The sequence below is a fragment of the Mauremys mutica genome, chromosome 6 (genome assembly GCF_020497125.1).
Source record: "Mauremys mutica isolate MM-2020 ecotype Southern chromosome 6, ASM2049712v1, whole genome shotgun sequence".
Classification (NCBI taxonomy): Eukaryota; Metazoa; Chordata; order Testudines; family Geoemydidae; genus Mauremys; species Mauremys mutica.
The window spans coordinates 35,445,657-35,464,720 of record NC_059077.1 but is presented as its reverse complement, the minus strand read 5'-3'; the positions used below and the strand labels follow the sequence as shown (position 1 = coordinate 35,464,720).

Below are 19,064 nucleotides of genomic sequence, written 5' to 3'. Positions count from 1 at the left end.
ATATTTTTCAGGAAATAAGTGTTTTTTATGATCTCCTTCAAAAATAAATCACACCAAACAGTGATTCTAGAATTATATAGAAGGAAAATTTGTCAATTTTCTAAAGTTAATGTTGAGATTTAGGTGTTTTTATTAATCCAAACTCAGCATCCACGTATAAAATAAGAATGGTATGAAAAATAACTGGAGCTGAAACAACAATCCTTTGTACTGTATAGAATTGTAAGATTCATTATGTATGTCTTACTAGCCCTAGTTAAGTAATGCAGGTCTTTATTTATGGCCTGTGTACCTGCTCTGGTTTTTGGAGTTATGTAAGGTACTTATACGCTGGGCTTTACAGGCAGAAATGAAAGTAGGCAACAGATGGCTGAGGTGGAAGTAGGATTAAAAGCCTAATGACCTGGTCTACATGACGTATTCTACCTCCTTACAAAGGTATATTTGGATGGAGTAGTGATAATGCTGTCGCTCTTACAATCTAAAAGATCTGTCTTAATCTAGAAAATATTAAACTCTATTCTCTTTCTAGGTCCCCTCCTAATTAACTATTACATAAGAAAACCTATTTTGAATTGATGTGCTAACACTGGGTGTAATATATGTGGGTTCTGATGAATGTATGGGATGCTATGCTAGAAGTCTAGGTTTTTTTCCTGTATTGCTCTTTATATGGCCATTGAAAAGATGCTGAGCTTTATTTTGCCAGACCTGGACCTATCTGGTTTTTGAAAACAAAAGAATCAACAACCCACAGTTTTCTTAACTTTATTGAAATGCTGATAGCAACTCCCTTGGCGTTTAATGGCTGTAGTGGCAGATAGATCATGATTGTAGCACTATGACTTGGAATATTTCAAAAGCTACAAGCCTAGGGCCTGATAGAAAACCTATTGAAATGAATGGGAGATTATCTTTGTGGATCAGACCTATATTTAGCCAATATTGGGACATTTTATTTAAACAGAACCAGAAATAAGATGAGGGCAGCAGCAGGATATGTATATGAATGCAAAGACTGCTTAAACTATAATATATTGTATTGTTACCCCTTTTGACCTGAGCAATAAGCCAATATGCTGGGTCTTGTGGGTTGTTTCTATTAGGAAATTGATGATAGAGTCAAGTATTTCTTTGATGTAACCCTGTTTATTTACAAAGAATGTACACGAAGTCCTGTTTCCCTGAACAGAGTAGGAATCAAACCACAGGAGTCAGTTTCTTTGCTTACAGGTCCAACCTTCTTTTCAGCCAGCACTCTATCCAAAAAGCTCTCCCTCTTGGCTTTCTCTCACAACCATGCTACAAGTGCTTCTCTTGCTATCTCCTTGATTTCCCTGCTACCTTCTCTGGCTGCTTCTTGCTGCAGACATATGCCCTTAGACAATTCATTAGACAGGGTCTTGTGTTTTCATTCAGTGAAACTGCTCTGCCCACAGAGTGCAGCTTCTGACCAACCTTGCCTGTCGCCTGTATATTGGGTGGTTGCTCCTATTTTGTCAGCTGTCTTACTCCAAAATGGAGTTTAATTGCTTCTTACATTTATCCTGAATAAAGGGAGGCTATCATGCTGACCAGCTTCTGTGGGGTTTCACCCAACCTGCATCTTAACAGAATATAGTTTATGTAAAGAGGACTGGGCATTGCTTTTTAAAGGAACATTTTTATTTTTCATAAATAGAAAAGATTTGGAAACAACAATATGCATATTGGTTTGTCTGTTTTTTTCTTCAAATAGTTATCAAAGGACCTGGGTAGGTCTTGGTGGTTAAATGGAGAGTTATCTCATTTCTATCTTTCTGATCCATAGTAAGAGGGAGAATCTCTGTTGCACTTGTTTGGGATTGAAATGTCACATTTTAGTTTCTTTGTTCATAGTATCTACTTCTGGTGTACTTCTGGTGTACATTTTAAACGTAGCCTTTCATCCCTTCTTTATCCAAAGTGCATGGTCTATCTATTTGTCCCCTACAATTTAGTTTATGCAATGCTTGCTCCAAACACATTTACTGTAGTGAGGTCAAAACAATTGAAATTTCTTTTAACCTAATTTTTCTTTTAGTTCTCAGCATTATACCACTGATTGGTGTCTGGATGAAGACCTTTGGTTAATTCAACAGACAGAATTGAGTCAGTTCATTCACACACCGTACATTTCATTGTTGTGCGAGACATTGGGCACTATAAGTTTACATTCTGAATTAAATTGACTCATGTTTCCCTCCACAAAGGAAATGGGCTTTGTGCAGGGAACTAGAAGTGAGTTGGGAGGACAGACTCCACCCCCTTTCCACAGACAGGACACAGCAGTTCTTCTTCAAGTGCTTGTTCATGTCCATTCCAATTAGATGTGCGCACGTCGCGTGCACGGACATTGGAAACTTTTCTCTTAGCAGCTCCGTCCTGTCAGGACGGCAGAGGAGCCCCCAAGGAGTGGCATCCTTATGGCACTGTATATAGTACCCTGCCGGCCCAGCCCCCCTTCAGTTCCTTCTTACCGTCTGTGACATCATTGGAATGTACTTTCTCGCTTGCGAGTGATCCCTTTGCAATTCAGTTTTTACTAGTTAGACAATTGTTCTTAGATAGTTTATAAGTTAGTTAGATACAGTTTTAGTTAGAGGTGACGGGGAATTAGTTCCAGGCACCAGCCTTGGGCTGCGGGGCATGCCACAAGCCCAGGGGTTTAAAGCTTGCACTACCTGCCGCAAGTCTGTGCCCAACAGCGACCCCCACAACTCCTGCCTTAGGTGTCTGGGGGGAGGTACAGCAGGCTGGGCACTGCAAAATCTGCAAGACCTTTAAGCCACGCACTCTGAAAGAAACTTTTGTCTTAAGCAGCTGCTCATGTAGGCCGCGTTGCAACCAGCAGCCCCAGTCCACTGGTGGTACCGGGCCTGGGCTTCTCGGTGAGAAGTGCCCCAGCATCGGTGCGTGATTCAACACCAGGCTTTAGAGATCCCAGGCACCGTAAAGCACCAGCATCGAGATGAGCTAACTAACCCGGGCACTGCATAGAGCAAACGAGGCCTTTTTGCAAATCAACACAACTGTTTGTGGCCATAGCCAATAGAATGAAGGGCCTTCCAGTATCTGAGCAGCGCATATCGTCTTGGATCACAGACTGCATTCGCACATGCTATGAGTTGGCTAAGGTCCCAGCTCCAGCAATCACAGCCCATTCGACGAGAGCGAAAAGCAGCTACCTGGTCTTCAGTGCATATCTTCACAGCCCACTGTGTCGTCAAACAACAGGCCAGAGATGATGCAGCGGTTGGCAGGGCTGTCCTCCAGTCAATCATTCCTTGACTCCTTCCCACCTCCAGTGGTCAGTTTGGAAGTCACCTAATTGGAATGAACGTGAACAGGCACTCGAAGAAGAAAAGGCGGTTATTTACCTCTCGTAACTGTTGTTCTTTAAGATGTGTTGTCCATTACAATACCCGCCCCGCTTCCCCTCTGTCAGCGTCAACGGCAAGAAGGAACTGAAGGGGGGTCAGGCTGGCAGCGTACTATATACAGCGCCATAAGGGCACCACTCTCTAGGGGGCTCCTCTGCCATCCCAACAGGAGCTGCTAAGGGAAAAGTTTCCAGTGTCCATACATGCGACGTGCGCACACCTACTTGGAATGGACGTGAACAACACATCTCGAAGAACAACAGTTACGAGAGATAAGAACCGTCTTTTCTGCTGCATCTCCACAGCCACTAGTGGGTTGGAATAGCAGACTTATCCCTTTCACGACTCCATGCAGGGTTTGTAGTTACTTGATCTGTGTAAGTGGTGACCCTGTTTGCTATAAACAGCCATCCCTCTGTGTTGGTCTGTGCAGGGCTGCCATGTATTACAGTCATATCGTAGCTGCTTGCAATGGGAAATTGAAAAGCCGGAGGTTTTCCTAGCTGTAGACCACCCCTGGGTTCCTATCCTTCATATGGAGGGGGAAAAGACATCTACCAAATTTTATCTTATTTTAATCAGAAAAATAAGATGTAAATTGACAACTTATACCCCTTCTTAGTGTAAAATGAGGAGTAGCTGGGAGAGCATTCTCCATGAGAGCTCAACCCTTTTCAGTGTTCTCCCCCACTTGGATCTGTTGAACTTCCAGCCATGCTACAAAGCTCATCTATTTGAATCGGAACTGGTGGCAGACTGAGGTAGTTGAGGGTGTGACTTTTGTGGATTAAGATGTATTGGTTGGCTGACTGGTGATTAGGTGAGATGTGGTAGAGTGAGGGAAAGGAGAAGTGGTGCAGTTTTGGACAAGCTGTTTAGGTTGTTGATTATACTGCAGGTGAAGAAGTCACTAAAATCTGGATACAAAACAAACAGCCCTGGCCTTTGATTACACCGAGATAAAGAAAATGTTAGAGAAACTCAGGCTTTTCCTACACTAGAAATATGAGGACTCTAGGGCTAACCATGATAAGTGAACACATTTTTAAACATGAATTGTCCCTGTCTAGACCAGGTGCTAAGTTATGTTTAATATCATGTTAATTAAAAATGTTAGTTAATAAGTTTTCTAATAGGATGCATGTCCCCAGTATTTTTTATCCCAGTGCTTCATCACCCATACCCAGTGCCTTCATTGACTGACAGCTGACAGTTTAATCAAATTTGAGGACTTTTATAAAACTTTAATTTACTTCCACAAGAAATGCAGTTATAATTTAATACCTGCCTAACTTGACAACATCCATGTTGAAAAGCCTGAGATTTTATCATAGATCCCTCCCCACTCTGGGATTTGTCCTCCATTTAGGGGAGGGGGAGAAGACATCTATCAATTTTTTTAAAAAACCCAAACTTGTAATTTAAAAGTGAGATCAGTAGAAACTTGGCCTAGATTATTTATTTATTAATGTTTTTTGTTCTTGTTTAATTTTTGGTGATGGAGGGTGTTTCAGAATGAATGTGGGGTGTGGTGCGATTGGATGGGAGTCCAAGACACATCTCTGTCCACTACACCCAAGCATCATCTAAGTTTAATTTTATTTTTAGTAGTACTGCAATAGATTTTTAAAAACATACCTGCACATTTTGTGCAAAAACTGAAGATGTGTAATACATTTTCCTTTACAAAAATCATGAGATGATTAGGGTTTGTCTAGACTAGGGAAAAGGGTGTCTTTTTTAATCAAATTAGCTACCTCAGCATAGCTAACCTAATTTGAAATACTACTTAAGACCTAGTATAGATGTACTTTATCATCTTTAAACCCAACTTAGGATGGCATTTTTGCTTTCTCCTGACACTTTCTTTGGCTTGCTTTCTGTAAAATCTTCATCATCTTTCTTTCCTGGTATCGATCCCAGGTAAAATAATGGATACAGCTGGTACAGCACTGAATTAATAAAGAATTAATGGAGGGTAACATAGTTAATGCCAATCAACATGGGTTTATGGAAAATAGATCTTGTCAAAGTAACTTGATATTATTTTCTGAGGAGATTACAAGTTTGGTTCATAAAAAATAATAGTGCTGATATATTATACCTAGACTTCTATAAGGCATTTGACTTGGTACTGCATGATATTTTGATTAAGAGATTAGAATCATACAAGTGAACATGGCTAATTGACAAGGTCTCAAAAGGTAATTGTACATGGGAAATCTTCATTGAGCTGCTTTTACAAAAAGTAAACAATATGAGTTTTTAAAATGGCCAAATGTGAAGTCATACATCTAGGAACAAAGAATGTAGACCAGGGGTAGGTAACCTATGGCACGCATACCGAAGGCAGCATGCGAGCTGATTTTCAGTGGCACTCACACTGCCCGGGTCCTGGCCACTAGACCGGGGAGCTCTGCATTTTAATTTAATATTAAATTAAGCTTCTTAAACTGTCATGGTCTTACCCTCACTTGAAACTGGGGGGTTTCCAGTTGAGGACCAGCATGTATTCCCCCACCCTAAAATCCTAGGGTAGGTCCCCTTCTGTCTGCCACCACTCGGTCGATTCACGTGGGCCGAGACACCCCTGTATTCCCCCCTTCCTCTTTCCAAAGATGTTCCCTGGGGAAACACAGATCAACTCACAGAGAGAGAAACCTCCCCCCTCCCCTCTCTACCCGGAGATAAGCTTGTCTCACCACCGAGAGAGAGTTTCTTAGCCCCTCCCCCTGTATCCACAGTAGAGGGATTTAATCAAATCTTTATAGAAAGAATTTATTAAAAGAAAAACAAGAAAATACAGAATCTCTATGAGTCCAAGCTGGACACTCATAGGGTATAACCTTGCTAAGTTCTGGAGAGAATCCTCTCTCCTTCTCAGTACAAACAATACAGGCAGAATGAAGAATAATCAATAACAAACACACAGAATTGCTAACATAGGATTATTAGATGAGGACACAAAGTACCTTTCTAATACTCACTATCTTGACTAGAAGAAATTAGTTCAGAAAGATGGAAACTTGCAGAAGGCTTGATTAAAACATCTGGACCCTTGTAATTCCAAACGGCTAAGAACACACACACACACACACACAGAAAGTTCCCTCCTAGGAATTTCAAATTCTCTTCCCTGATTGGTCCTCAGGTCAGGTGCCCACCAGGTACTATGTTTTAACCCTTTACTAACTATTTATGACATAAACATTTTTAAAACCTTATTTACTTTACATACAACAATAGTTTAGTTATATATTTCAGACTTATAGAAAGAGACCTTCTAAAAACGTTAAAATGTATTACTGGCACGTGAAACCTTAAATTAGAGTGAATAAATAAAGACTTGGCACACCACTTCTGAAAGGCTGTCGACCCCTGATGTAGACTGTGCAGAAGGGGGAACCTTTGGGAAGGTATGACTCTGAAAAAGACTTGGGGTCACGGTGGATAAACAACTGCAAACATGAACTCCCAGTGCAACACTGTGGGCAAAAGGGCTTATGCAATCCTTGGATGTATAAACAGGTGAATATCAAGTAGGAGTAAGGAAGTTTATATTACTTCTGTATTTGGCACTGCTGTAACCACTACTGGAATACTGTGTCCAGTTCTGCTATCTACAATTCATAAAGGATGTTGATAAGTTGGGGAGGGTTTAGAGAAATGCCATGATAATGATTAAAGAATTGGAAAACATGCTTTTTAGTGAAAGACTCAGGGCTCTCAATCTGTTAAATTTAACAGAGAGAAGATTAAGTGGTGACTTGATCATAGTTTAGACCAGTTGTGGGCACCCTACGGCCCACGGCCCACAGATTGACCACCACTGGTCTAGAAGTACCTACATGGAGAACAGAAATTTCATAACGGAGTGCTTTTGACACTAGCAGAAAAAGGTATAACACAATCCAATGGATGGAAGTTGAAGCTAGACAATTTCATATTAGAAATATGGTGCATATTTTTAAAAGTGAGGGTAATTAACCCTTGGAAAAAGGGTTGTCATGGATTCTTCATCACTGGAAATTTTAAAATCATGATAAGATGTTTCTCTGAAAGCTATCCTTTAGTTCAAATGGGAAAGTCTTATGGCCTGTGTCACATAGGAGGTCAGACTAGATGATCACAGCGGTCCTTTCTGGCTTTATAATCTATAGTTCTGTGAATCACCTCACCAAAACTATTCATTTCATTGAAAAGCAGGACATGATGACGACAAACTTTGCGTTCTTCCTCTCCCCTTGTGATCTTGGTTGTCTTATTTACTGTCACTGTGCTTTGAGGAGTATGTGTAACTCCACAAAGCATCTACTGTAGCAATGAGAATGACAAAATAAGCTGAAAGAGCAAAGAGTGGTTTCTTTTGTGGTGAGGAGAATCAGCAAGAGAAGTAGGACGGGTGGTGGTGGTGTCATTTTTCTCATTTCTATGATGCTTGTAACTCTTCAACTGAAATACGCAAAAATAAAAAACAGTCTGTCTATAGATCTAGGTTTTTGTGCCCCTCATGCCCAGAACCAGAGCACTTCCCCACTCCTCATACTCTACCCATCTTCCCATAGTTATGACCATTAATGCATCATCACCTCTGCAGCTGTGAGGATACTTTTAAATGTAGATTCCTGTTTGATTTCCAGAATATCCATTTATATACAAGATGCCATAGGGCTGTTCCATAACAGGTGGCTAGTTGGGGAGCTATTGCTACCTGGCTCATACTGGGGCTGTAGGGAAAGCCATGGAAGGCACTACCCTGTGCAGCAACCTTATAGCAACAGGCCTGATTCAAAGATTGTATGGCAAGACTCGGAATATATTTTCATTTTGTAACTAAATACACATTTCTGTTCCCAACAGTCACCTTCAAGGCCCGCTGTTTAGAACCTCAAGGGGCACAGATTGTTTACCACTGGTGCACATTCACCATTGCCTTTGATTGGATTGAATCACAATAATTTGTGTGCATGTCATAGTGTCTACACTTCTCAAGAAGATAAAGAAGATTCAACTCCAAGTGGTAGGGGGCTGTTCTTTTGGATCAGGAGTGTCTGGGTTTTATTCACTATGAAGTTCTGAATGGTCAAGGCAGTCACAGCCATATCGTGCAGTCCTGCTTGACTTTTAATATATAGAAAACAAAATCTCTTTTTTCATTGAAAAGTTAGTGTTTAAGTATACAGATGTACACCTCTACCTCGATATAACACTGTCCTTGGGAGCCAAAAAATCTTACTGCGTTATAGGTGAAACCATGTTATATTGAACTTGCTTTGATCCACCGGAGTGTGCAGCCCCGCCCGCCCGGAGTACTGCTTTACCGCGTTATATCCAAATTTGTGTTGTATTGGGTGGCGTTATATCAAGGTAGCGGTGTATTTAAGATTTTTTTTCCCTCAGTAGTCAGGGGCGGCTCTAGGTATTTTCCGCCCCAAGCATGGCAGGCAGGCTGCCTCCGGTGGTTTGCCTGCGGAGGGTCCGCTGGTTCTCCGAAGCTGCGGGACCAGCGGACCCTCCGCAGGCACACCTGCGGGAGGTCCACCAAAGCCACGGGACCAGCAGACCCTCCGCAGGCAAGCCGCCAAAGGCAGCCTGCCTGCTGCCCTCGCGGCGCCGGCAGAGCGCCCCCCGCGGCTTGCCGCCCCAAGCACGCGCTTGGCATGCTGGGGCCTGGAGCCGCCCCTGTCAATAGTTTTTGAAACTAAATCTTACCATTGCCATTTATGTTGAAAAGCATGGATTAGATGTGAAGTACAATTAATAGTCAATTCTAAACCAAATCATAATTTAAATAATAGACAATGAAGTAAGATGCAGTTTAACCTTTGCATATTAGTAAAATAATGGTTGGGTTTTATTCTTAATAATAAATCATGCAGAATTACATCTGTATGTGATTTTTGCCACTAGGGAATAACCAGTTTATTACTGTACTAAGGAAACAGGAAATAACTCAGAAATAAATTATGCAAGTGGTTACTGGATTAAGCAGACATTTCAAATTCCCCTTGTATTAAGTAAGCCATATGTTAGAAGCTTAATAACGTTACTGTAGGAACTACTGAGTAAATTGTCCTTAGCTGAAGGATTGCAAAGATGACAGTGAGAAAAAGCCCAGGAAGAAGACAGCGCCAAAATAAATGAAAGAGAAAATCTCCTGAAAACAGTTTGACACAAGCGTATTACCTAGGCTGACCGAATGGTATTAATGGGATGTGGAAAGGTCTGACAGATGAGGAGAGTCATCTAATGGGAGAGGATCCAATATCTGTGCTGGAAAGATGTCACACAACCTTTTTGTTGTTGTTGTGATTACTCTTTTTTATTAAAGACTGATAAATATATAGGAGGGTTTTGATGAGAAACAGGTACTTTAGAATTTTCCTCTGAAATTCAGAATTACTGGTTTTTGTTTTGTTTTCATATTTCATTTTCAGTGGGAGTTTGGTGGGGAGAGAGTTATATATCGCAAGAGTAGTAGTTGTGGCCACACGCTGATGAATTTAGCATCTTGTGCAGAGCTCCTGCAAATTGAACTCCTAAAACTTTTTCTAGTATTCCAGCCCTAATGTTTGCAGATAACAAAGATCCAGATGCAGAAGCTCAGCTGCAGTAGTAGCATTTTATTTCTGTTTTCAGTTGTACTCTTTTCTCTTCTGTAGTGGTAGAGCAACCATTAGTTTTTTGCATATGGGAAAAATAAGTAGTTTTGAACTCTATCATGCCACTATCATCACAAACTCTAACTATATTTGAGCATAAGCTTTCGTGGGCTACACGAAAAGCTTGTGCTTAAATAAATTTGTTAGTCTCTAAGGTGCCACAAGTACTCCTGTTCTTTTTGCAGATACAGACTAACACGGGTGCTACTGCGAAACTCCAGCTGTGATACTGGGGATAGGGGATAGATGCTGTGCAAAGGAGGATAGCAGGGTTTAAGTGGGAGGGAAAGGATTCCATGTTCATGGAGCAATTAATGTCCTTTCATTTGAAGCCTCTATTTTCAGAAAGTCCAGTAACAAAAAACTATTGCATACATTTAACATGTGTAAACATTTCACACGGGAAAGCTAAAGTAAAGTGGTAAACCACATAGTTTTCAAATGTTTGTGCTGCTTAGAAATATACTCAATCATGTTACATTATCAGCCAGATGTTATCAATGTAAAACAGCAAAACCAAAATAGATTTGCTCTATTCTAGATCATTCTCTCATCAAGGACAAAGTCTGACACTCTTACTCTGGTTGAGTAGAGCCTTACTCTGCAATATCAGTGGCTCTGTTGGTTGAGTAAGATTCGACTGAATATGAGTAAGGGTGGCAGCCGAATCTGGCTGGCTGTGAGAATATTAATGTAATTATGGGCTCAAGATAACTGCAGCCATCATGTAGTATCCAAATGTCTTGCTTTTCAAATCTGTACCCTACTTCATCTACACAAATATGTGACTTTTCAAATGCTCTAAATACTTATCTAGCTCCTCCAGAACTTAAAACAAAAAGTAGTATATGACCATACTCTTTTTTGTTGTTGTTGACATTATATTTACTGATAATTTCCAGAACTGAGCTTTTTTCAGTGCCGTATGGATATATCATGTGCCATATATTATACACTAAGAGGAAGCTTGGTCTTATGGTTAAGGCACTGGGCTGGGACTCAGGAAATCAGGTTTTCAATTCTCTGCTCTACAACATATTTCCTGTGTAATATTGTGCAATCACTTGACCACTCTGTCTCTCGTATCTCATCTCTAAAATGGGTATAATACTTCCTTTCTCGCACTCTTTTTCCATTGCGTGTACTTAGACAGTAGGCTCTTCATGGCAGGAACTATCTTTTACTATACAGGGCCCAGCATAATAGTGTTGGATGGGACCTCTAAATGCTTCCATAATACAATAATAAAGGATTATAACAGCATACATTCAGCAAAGTTGCACCAATTCTGTATGACCCTTTGGAAATATGCCCTTATAATGTTTATTCAGTATTACCACATTGCAATAAAATAGCAGCACTTATTGGCATGTGCCATTCTGTCTGCTGAATCTTGGTCTAGTGCTGTTTGTGCTCCAGTGTTATAAAGAGGGCACAGGAAGCCACTCCGACATCACCACCACTGCAAGCAGCAGGGAACAATCTCTCGTACTGTGCAGCAGAGCACCAGCTAAATAATCACCACATCCCCAACAGGTATGGTCTGCATTTTAGAGGATGTGTCTAGCTGTTCACCTGGCAAGATCCTAGACTGCGGTTGTCAACAAGCAAGCTCAAAGAAGCAGCAAAGTACACCATGCAGCAGTTCACCAGCTCACTATGGAGAGTCTTGTCCTACTGGCAGGATTATGGTAGCAGAACCCTCACATTTCTAGCATCCCTTCTTCCTTACCCTTTGCCAGACACAACAGCATTTAGTCCTAAGTCTTAGTATTCTAGGGAATTACTTCTTTTTAATAATTTCCCCACCTTTACATTTGCATTTTATATTCAATAACAGTTTGGAGGTGATGGTAACAAAAAAAATGCCTGAGAAATGGGGAATTTGAGAATTTAAAATCTTCCTTCAAGTTTTTTTAAACGCTTTGAACATGTTTGTGGGCAATCTAAAATACTTTTACAATAATTTTGTTTGAGATCTTAGATCAGTTAACAGAATGTACGTTTAGACTTATACTAAAAAAATATAAATACGTAAGTTTTAAATGTGATCAGAAAGGTATTGTATGTGCACTAAGACAGCTAGATAATGGTATCAATTTACCCAACCAGAGCAGGTAGTAGCTCTCTTGATGCTACTTTAGGAGTTAGTGTTGCCCTCAACTCTTGCATGGGAAGCACAGAGCTCTGGATCTCAGGTACTGACAAGTAAAAAGCCTTTCAGTTCAACTTTGTCATGTTGCTAGGAAAGTCATTTTTCATCTGACGTATATTCTGTAAATGATCTGAGATTTTAGAACAGTGTAGGATTTGTACAGTATTTTTTTAAAAGCATTTATTAGTTTTTTACTGCTTTGGGGAGACCACAATGTGCTTCCAGAGAAGGCAACTCAGCTAGTCCCATAGCAATGTAATATTTATATATATATTGCAGCTTTTAGCCCTGAGCTTGGGGTAGTGCTGAACCCCACTGTCCTTGCTGGGTACCAAGAGCTATTATGCTTCCAGAGTTAATTGGTATATTGGGAATATGCCAGTTTCTACTTCGCTCCTAGGGGTGAAAGGCCATGACAATTACCATGACCTCACCTTCTCCTCATCCTCTTTGGGGTGACTTGTTCCTTAGGGGTTGTTACATGCAGCAGCCCCTGTATTCAAGAGAGCTTTGGGACTGCAACAGAGATCAGCTCTAGTGGAATAAGACACAAAGGAGATGAAATTTCTTTGTAACCTCAGCACCCATGCAAAGGCTAGCTACAATTTGGCCCTCTATAAATATAATATGCATTCTTCAGTCTGACATGTAGACATTATTAACTAAACAGACTTGTCCACTGGAGAACAAGGTTGATACAGAATGCTTAGCACAAGTAGAAGTGTTGCCCCTCTTAGGAGGGATGCATATTGTGATAGGTTAAAAATCGACTTGGTATTGTCTAATACTTTCTAGTTCTAATCTGAAACCTTTCAAAGCTGATCCTCTAAAATTCTGTCAGTCTCTTTTACAAAAGGATGGTGTGTGAATAACAGTGTGGTGGTTTCCAGGAATTACCTAGGCAGGTTGGTTATTAATCTACCAAGCTATACTCTCTTAATAAATAAAATTGGTAATATTGACTGATATTTTTAAAATTCACTTTAGAGTGTGATCATGCTGGTGAAGGATCAATTGCTTATTCTGTGTAGCAATCTATCCTGTAGAGTTTGGATTACGAAATATCTTCTGGAACCAAGTCTCCTCCTGTAAATGGGGGCAGGGGGAGAAAGTTCACAGCTAGGTTCTAAATTGTGTCTCAAGGAATCTTGGCACAGACAAAGAATAAACTCAAAATGAAATAAAAATGCTTCTCCCTAAAATAGAAATAACAGCTTTGTCCAACTGAAAGGTCAAAATATACCACAAAAAGGCTTTACATTTGCCCAAAATGTCCTCCTTTCCCCTAGGAAGAGGCTGGGTCTCACTCCCTAGAGCACATATTTAAGGACCTTGTCTGCACTACAATATTCTGTGTTAGATGAACCCAGTTTAAAAATGGGTTTATCCTCCCATGGATTTCATATGCTTTTCTTGGTCATTATATATGAGGCAAAAGTATGTTTATCCCATTTTAAAGAAGCATTTTCAAGATTAAGTGTGAAAAGGGTTTTCTAAAATGGGATGACATGTTTTCACCTGGAGTAGATAGAGATATTGTATACCCTTGATAGGCTATTTTTTAATATTGGTCCAACCTAGCCCACATGTTCTGCAGTGTAGACAGGGCTATATAATACTCTGAGACAAATACATAATAAGCTACAACTGTGCATATTCATACTCCTCTCTGGATCCTTACCTACACAGGGAATTGACCAATGGTGCTGAAAACAATGCCTGCAGTTGGCAGCACATCTACAGTGAGATTCCCAGTGTGACTCTCACTGGTTTCAATGGAAGAAGTGTTAGTAACAAAGGAAAATTTCCCTAGCATATACCAAGCCTCAGTCAATGGTGCTCACTCAACTTTCAAGACCTACTTCAAGGTTTGTCCCAGATCTTCCATTCCTTTTACACTATACAGAATCTTTCTAGATCGTTCTAATCTATGATCAACATAGGGACAAACCCAAAGTGCAGTTCAAACTGATAGAGCATTATTTTAATGTTGTTTCTTTATTTTTATTCCCTGTGATTTAACTAATTTAAACCTTTGGTTAGGAAAGCATCCCTCAACTTTTAGGCACCGGCTTGAGTCCCATTCATTTAAATGAGATGAATAAGATGTAAGCAAGTGCCTAAAGTTAAGCATGTTTTTAAGTGCTGCCCTGAACAGAGAGGGAATTAAGCACAAGTTGAATTGCCTTCCTGAACTGGTACATTACTGCGTAATCTGTGTCTGTCTGTCACCTAGACTTTGCTAGTGAAAACATTTGGTATGTGTCAGAGGTTGGGTTTTTGTTGCTGGGGCTATTTTGGAGCAAGGGACTCCTAAAATTTGTTCTAGCCCAAATGAATGTAACATGAAGGACTCAATATTCAGCAGGGGTGAAAGTAACTTAAATGACTTACCGGTACGCAGCTGGGGTCCTGGGCAAGGTGGGGAGGGGGAAGAGGGCGCGACTCAAGGCCCCCAGAAGGGGCGGGACCTCGGGCAGAGGGGCGGTCTGGCGCCAAAATCTCCCAGCCAGCCCATCAGTGCTGCCCGGCCCGCACTGCCCGGGCTCCAGCGGTGATTTAAAGGGCCCGGGGCTCTGGCTGCTGATGTGTAGGCAGCGGCAGCCGGGAGTCCTGGGCCCTTTAAATTGCCGCCGGAGCCCCGGGGAAGCTGCCCCTTTTGCGCCCTTCCCCTCCCGCTACCCCCTCATCAGTGGCCCAGCCAGTATGGTTGGCACTTTCTTGCGGGTACACCGTACCGGACCATGCTGGCTTACTTTCACTTCTGGTATTCAGGTACTATGGTGATGAAAAGTTTGTAAAGAGCTTTGGGATAAAAGGCAGTATGTAAGAGAATTTAAGGAAACAAAATCAAATTTCATTGCCTAAACTCAATTTTGGTCAGGAAAAAAAACTAACATTTTCTCTTGACCAAAGTGTCCTAGGATCTTAAATGGCTACATATGAGAGATGACACATTCCCATCAGCACAGTGCCTGCAGGAGTCGCTCACAGAATCGCTAACAATGTTCTGTGCATTATATTGGAGTTCTCCCATCCATGTACTGACCTGGCCTGACCTGCTTAACTTGAAAAACTGATAAGATTACAACCTAAAATGGTGGCTTCAATACACCAGAATAAAATAATCCAGGCTATGTAATATTTTAATATTTATTTTAGCAACCAACACATTTTTACTCAGAGATACATCTGTGATGAACCAATTTTTTTTCTGAGCCCATTCACTGCCATTCAAACACATGCAAACATACAGTATTTAAACTGATTTCAGAGCTTTGGCAGCAATTCAGTGGCAGCTTCTATGTTTAGTTGAAGCTGCCGCAGAGAGCTAAACATAGAAGCTGCCACCGAATTGCTGCCACCGCGGAAACGCGCCTGCCGCCCTAAAGGCGCAGGGAATGCCTCCGTCATCTGCGGCGGCAATTCTGCGCGCTGCTTGGGAACAAAACAACAGGGACTGCCGCCCCTTGCAGATTGCCGCCCCAAGCAGCTTGGAATTCTGGTGCCTGGAGCTGGCCCTGTTTCTATTTTCCATAGTAGAATTTGACTTCCAATTTTTAAAGGATGTCTTTTTGCCTCTAATCGCATCATTTACTCTGTTGTTTAGCGATGGTGGCATATTTTTTTCTGGTCCTCTTACTGTTTTTTTTTTTTTTTAATTTGGTATATCACATTTGGTTTGAGCCTCTATGGTGTTTTTAAATAGATTCCATGCAGCTTGCAGGCATTTCACTCTTGTGACTGTTCCTTTTAATTTTCATTTAACTAGCTTCCTCATTTTAGTGTAATTCCCCTTTTTGAAGTTAAATTCTACGGTGGTGTGTTTCTTTAGTATTTCCTCCCCTACAAGGAAATAGTATATAGACATTGGTATATAGGTTTTGTGGCAGCCATGTAGGATGACCTTGGAAATGGCCTTAAAGTTTGATTTGGTAAATCTTGAATATGCTTGCTCTATTGAGATGTTATGCAGGATATAGACTGTATATTAGTCAATGATCTTAGTCTAATTGTCTCAGTCTGCCTTTCTGTGGTTCAAAAGAGGCTTGTGCTTTAGAGACAATAGGTGAGCCAACATGGTAATGTTATGGTAATCCCTAATTGAATGAGGATGCAGCAATGCTGCTCTGGGGGAAATTTCCAAGGACCATGAAGGTGCCTGATACAGAGTCAATTGGTAGCAGAAATGACCCAGCTGAGGTCAGAGAATAGCCCTGGTCCCAGTGGGCAGAACGAAAAGTTGTTGGTTGCTTAGAGACATGAAGAAGGTGTAGTTCATTGAGGGAGGTCAAGTTTGCAAGGTCTGTCTCACTTTGATCAGATTCTGTACAGCCCCAGGTGCTAGTGATGGCTATTGAAGTCTCCATCATAGATGGCATGAAGCTTAAGGTGTGTGTGTGTGTGTGTGTGTGTGTGTGTGTGTGTGTGTGTGTGTGTGTGTGTGTGTGTGTGTGTGAATATTAGCCACTTTAAACTAATGGATCCTTACAGTAGTCAAATGCAGATGGCAGAGTCTCCACATCAGCTAAATTGGATCTGACATAAGTGGCTTTGCCATATTTTAAGTTTATGAGATTAAAAACAGAGATTCTGAACTGATTGGGTATAAGGGAATTAACATGGGTTTCCTGAAGGTAGGTGACACCAACATTGAGTTGGGAAGCAATGTTTTCAAGAACAGAGTGCTTTGTGGCTGGTAGGCGCTCAACATTTAACTGTAGCACATTAAGGGCATTAAGAGAAGGACCAGCATTTATAGCATTTCCTTGTCCTTGTCTAGGTCCACAGTAACTGGGATCCAGTAGATTCAGTTCCCTGGTGATAGCTTTGGTTTCCCCTAAAGTGTAATCATAAGATGCACAGTGAGATTGTAGCTGCATTGTACCCCAGCTCTAATAAGGACTCATTAGTATTGCCTGCCTTAGCATTTTTAAATGGGCCTGCTGTGAAACAGAGACTGGTTGGTGGTTCACAAGTCTGCGACAGCAACTCTTGTCACCATACCTAACACACTGTTTTCATAATCTGTATCTGAAAAGTGTCATGTAGAGGTATCATATACAAATTGATAACACAGTGGTCCTGAAAATCATTGTATGGTGTTGGGCTTCAGGGGCTTTTTTTAAGGAACCAAAGTAACACGAACCATCAAAGTCTCTGCCCTCATTTCCCTCATGCAGGCTGAACAGCGTTTAAATGCCAAAACAATATAAATAGGGCAGAACTCTTTTTCATCCAGAAAACCCATGTCCTGTCTGTGGTCCGTCTTCTCCAGTGTTATGATTACCTATGTTGTAATAGCTTGCTGCCCTAAAGGTTCGGGATCTATAGACTGGCAAAGTTTGGGAATATCATTTTAGATGCAACAAATCCTGCATCTTGGAAGGGATTAAACGATTTGACTCTTGCGGTCCCTTCTAACGCTATGGTTCTATGATCATATGATCATACTGTAAGAGAAATCAGTATCCAGATATGGCATTCAGACATGAAACATGCATGCATAGCACAACCACTTCGCCCCCCTGAGGAAACCATTATAGAGCAGCGTGGATTGCAGCTGAGAAGGCTCATGACTCTCAGCTGAGAAAGAGTGCAAAATAACATTTAACTATGAAGGAAATAAAATAGGAAAATGTGAAAAACTGAAGTGAGCACATGCCACAAAGTGCTTCTCCTCATATGAACTTTCAGAATGCTTTGCTGAGCTAAATGGTTCCAGCTTCTTTTCAACAAGACAATTATATTAGAAAATACATCCCCATTGCTTAGTAAAACGCATTCATTGAGGATTAACAGTGTCCATTACCCAGGTTTCAAAAAGTAATAAATGTAATCCATTTTTAATTTATGCATATACAATAACTAGCCATAAACTTGCAGTTTAGATTTCATTCTGGGAACAGTAATTTAAAGCAATCCCTGAAATACTTCTGTCTTCACATTCGGGGGTGGGGGAAGGGACAGTGTCTCTTAGAATGACAAGAGATAAAAAAACACCCAAGTACCATTTTTGAAAGTGACACAGGAGCCTGTGTCCCATTGATTTTAAGGGTTTGTGAACATGGAGCTGAAGGGTATGTCCACACAACAAGTGCTACAGTGATACAACTATGGCGCTGCAACTATGCCACTGTAGCACTGTAGTGTAGACACTTGCTAGAATGACAGAAGGGGTTTTTCCATCATTGTATTAAATATACTCCCTCGAGAGGCAGTAAGTAGTTAGACCAACCAAAGAATTCTCACATCAACCTACCAATGTCTATCCCGGGACTTAGCCCAGCTTACTACATCTCTGAGCAACGTAGCAAGGTCGACCTAAGATTTAGGCGTTGACCAAGCCTTAGTGCGTGGCAGCTGTAGCTTGCTGCACACTATGTTGTCATACTAAAAGTTGTATATTGTGCTTTGACTTACTGTTGTTTGAAACCATAGTATGTCAATATGCAGTATGGAACTTTTAGTAGCAAGGCCCACACTGCTCGTTAGTGCATAGCAGGCTAGTGCACTGTAGAGTTACTTCGCAGCTAGCCACATGCTAACTGACCATGTGGACAAGACTTCAGTCAGACGTAGGTGCTTTTGAAAATTGTACCCATAGTAGCGTGCATTTAGACATAACTGAGGTTTCCAGCTGATGTGTTTCAAACCAAAATTAATCAACAACTTGAGAAACCCTATTTCTCATTTCTCACTCAATGGCAGTTTTAGCCCTTTTGACTGAGGGAAGAGAAGGAAAGATGATTTTGGAGTTAATGCACTGGAGTGGGTCTCTGAAAGTTTTCAGTTCTGCCACAGACTCCTTGTGTGACATTGGGCAAGTCACTCTGCTTTCTCTGT

General features: G+C 41.0%; 1 protein-coding gene across 10 annotated transcripts in view; it reads left to right on the top strand.

Moving 5' to 3' along the window:
- The window catches only part of LOC123372697 (cAMP-specific 3',5'-cyclic phosphodiesterase 4D), a 618,378-nt gene that overhangs the window by 476,230 nt on the left and 123,084 nt on the right, over positions 1-19,064 (top strand). The window contains exon 1 of one of the 10 annotated variants that reach the window (XM_045021027.1): positions 13,996-14,086. The exons of the other annotated variants lie outside the window; for them this stretch is intronic. The gene's annotated coding sequence lies outside the window, so the exon portion shown is untranslated. Of the gene's footprint in view, positions 1-13,995; positions 14,087-19,064 lie in introns of those variants that run through there. 10 annotated transcript variants of the gene reach the window in all.